The sequence below is a fragment of the Phoenix dactylifera genome, chromosome 3, assembly GCF_009389715.1.
Source record: "Phoenix dactylifera cultivar Barhee BC4 chromosome 3, palm_55x_up_171113_PBpolish2nd_filt_p, whole genome shotgun sequence".
NCBI classification, from domain to species: Eukaryota; Viridiplantae; Streptophyta; class Magnoliopsida; order Arecales; family Arecaceae; genus Phoenix; species Phoenix dactylifera.
The window spans coordinates 11,637,734-11,641,155 of record NC_052394.1 but is presented as its reverse complement, the minus strand read 5'-3'; positions in this window follow the sequence as shown (position 1 = coordinate 11,641,155).

The following is a 3,422-nucleotide window of genomic DNA, read 5'->3' as shown; positions in this document are numbered from 1 at the left end:
TATTGAAGAGAAGGATCACAGGGAAACTCACTCTATATTCACCAAAAGAAATCACGCTGATTATTGTGGCTGAATAAAATAAATTGAGAAAAGATAGAAATCTTTCTGAAATTTTTCAGTGCCGGAGACGTCTCTGGCAAATCACAGAGATGTCCCCCCGGCGAGACGTCTCGCATTAGTCGCGGAGACGTCTCGGGGACCGAATGAAAGTTTTTAAATTAGGTCGAAACAGCTCGAGCCGACCCGAGCTATCTTCTTTCGTCCCCAACAAAAACACAAACCCTAGCCTCCATTTGCTCTCCACCACAAACCGAACCAAAATCTCTCCACATTTCCCTAGATTTCCAATCCATGGCACCTAAGAGAGCTAGACGAACGGGTGGGAGGCGTCCTAGAGTAGCGAACGACGACGAGGAATGGAGGGAAGAGCCTTCCGCGCCGTCTCCTCCGGTTGCTCCGCCAACCATGACCCTCTCCTGTGCAAATCGCACAGTAACCACGAGTAGGTACATTGATTTCCAATTTTTTGCTAGTGAGGGGTTCTCTATTGGAGAGAGACTCCAAGCCCAAGGTTGGGAATACCTATATTCCCTAAATATGTCAACCTATCCCGGCCTAGTGAGAGAAATGTTTAGCAATATGGCCTTAGGGGACTCGGGGTATACCGGATATGTCCGAGGGACATTGATAGAAATCAATGAGGATATCCTATCTAGCTTATTACAAATCCCTAAATACGGTGAGGCTCCGACCTCACATCCCCAAAGGGAGATTGCCCTAAACCTACTTTTAGGAAGAGAGGACTGCGGCCCTCTTGACATAGTTAACTCCCAAGACCTCAATGCCGAAATGAGATTGCTTTTGAGCATAGTTAACCGGGTCTTGTTTCCAAAAACAGGTCGCTTCGATTTCGTTTCGGAGCGAGACTTAGCTATTATGCACCATATCTTGCTAGGGATTCCCCTAAACCTACCTAGGCTCATGTTGAACTACATCTCCATATGTCATAGTATTCCAGATTTAGCATACCATATGGGATGATTTTTATACTACTGTTCAAACATTTTAAGGTTCCAATTCCAAAAAATGAGCCGGCAAAACCTTTAAGAAACACTGACTACTACAATGAGAGCACATTACATAGGATGGAGTTTCACAAGAAAAACGGGTCTTGGGTTAAGGCCCCTAAAAGAAAATTCCAAACCATAGAGCCTGAGATCCCACATCAGGAGCCTGACCACCTCTCACCTCCACATAGTCCCATGGTTTTTCTTGATGTACCTTCCAGCTCAGCTGGACCATCCACCTCAGTGCCTCCTCCTCCAGTCAGTGGGCCATTCACTCTATCAGATGAGCAGATGCACACCCTAGCATCTGTGATATGCCAGCAGATGAGGGAAGAGATGAGATCAATAGTCTCTGCTGAGTTGGCTCCCACCCGTACCTCACATGAAGCACTTCTACAAGAATTGAAGGAAATCAAAGTTCAGATAGAAGCTACAGCATCAGAATTGGTTCATGTGGGAACAAGTCAAACTTTAAGATCAATTGAGATACAGGCAGACTTGAAGAACATATCAGATGGTCTTCAAGAGTTGACGAGCCCTGGAGGCAATGTGGGCACTGTGGTTGCCCAACTTAGAGGAAAAATTGAAAGGGCAAGTCTTGAGTTTGAAGCACTAGTGGCAGCCTTCCATCAATCTCAGGGAGATCAGTTTAGAACTCTACTGGATTCAATAAATGGATTTATAAAGGCAGCTGCTAGGGCTATTGAGCAACGTCGCCGGTGAAGGACATTTTGTAGACATCTAGGGTTCATCTTTTTGTAAAACCCTAGGCTTATTTGAAACTTCTTTTGTATTAGCAATCAATACTTGTAATGGTTTCCTTTTCAAACTTGTAATGACTTCAAATGATTGCAATAATATATGAATTTCATACACTTCCTTTTGAAACTTTGTGTATGTTTCTAATTCTGTAGTATCAAACTTTGTGTATGCTGCTAATTCTGTGATGTGCCATAAAAATATCATAACATACTTTAAGTGTTCAAATTTGACACTATCCTGCCAACTTATCAATGCATATGAAACAGGGGGAGCACAACTTGTGATAACTGCTTTCAAAAAGTCTGAAATGAATTCCAAACCAAAGGGGGAGTAAAATGAATGATGAATTCATGGATGGCAATAACTTGGAAATCATTGATTGCTTTATCATAATATGAATGCTGAATTCTAATAGGAATTGCGTTTTAGGTACTTAAGGAAAATTTGTCCCCTTCATTGTTGATGACAAAAAGGGGGAGTAGAACCTAGAACCAATATATGGAAACCAATATATGGATATATGGAAACCAATATATGGAATGCAAAATACAAAATTTACACTCATACTTAAAAGTTGAATTAGAAAAGATAAAATTGAAGAATATTGGCTTTAAGATAATTGTCCTTCTGGAAAAGAAAGGGGGAGTCAAAAAGTATTTAGCTTTCAATTGTCTTTAGCATCAATATTTCATTAATTTACATTTTAACTTGATTCAAATTCAGTTGATATGCTAAAATTGCTCAAGAGCTACTAAGATCAATACTTATGCATAAGGATAGAACTGAAAGTTGACTATTTTGAATTATGCACACTGTATCTAGCTCTAACCAAAACACAATACTTGTACATCTGATCAAATACTGTGTATATGTTTAAATTTCGAATTTTGCATATACTCAGTGTTTTGTCATCATCAAAAAGGGGGAGATTGTTGACCCCCTAATGGATTTTGATGAATACAAAACACTAGAGTATAATTCCCTTTATCTTAATAATTTATTTGAGAATTTCAGGTGTTTAATTAAGAATATTGTTAAGAAATGTCTAGGCAAGTTTTCATATTTTTCAAGGATTTATTGAAGAATTTTTGAGATGAAGAAAACAGATCAGGGACAGCCGAGATGTCTCCGGTTTGTCCCAGAGACGTCTCTGGCACGAACAGGAAGAATTGGCACGTCTGGAGACGTCCCCGGCACCTAGCGAGGCGTCTCGCAGGGTCGGAGTCGACTCCCGACTTTGCGGAGTCGACTCTCTCAGAGGCGGCAGAAAGACCAAACTCAAGGGATGCGCGCGAGTCGTCTCCGAAGGACGCGGAGTCGTCCCCACGCATAAAAAGCAAACTTCCCGAGACGTCCCCAGAAAGCGCGGAGTCGACTCTCTCAGGGGATTCCAGAGGACTTGTTTTTCGGTGATAAAGCTACGGAGTCGTCTCCGACGTCGCGGAGTCGTCCCCATGCAAAAAGCGCAAACATCCCGAGACGTCCCCGTAAAGTACCGAGCCGACTCTCTCAGAAAAACAGAAAAACAAGCATTCAAGCTGCTCTTCTTCAGAGACGTCCCCGTAAAGCGCTGAGTCGACTCCAAACAATGTC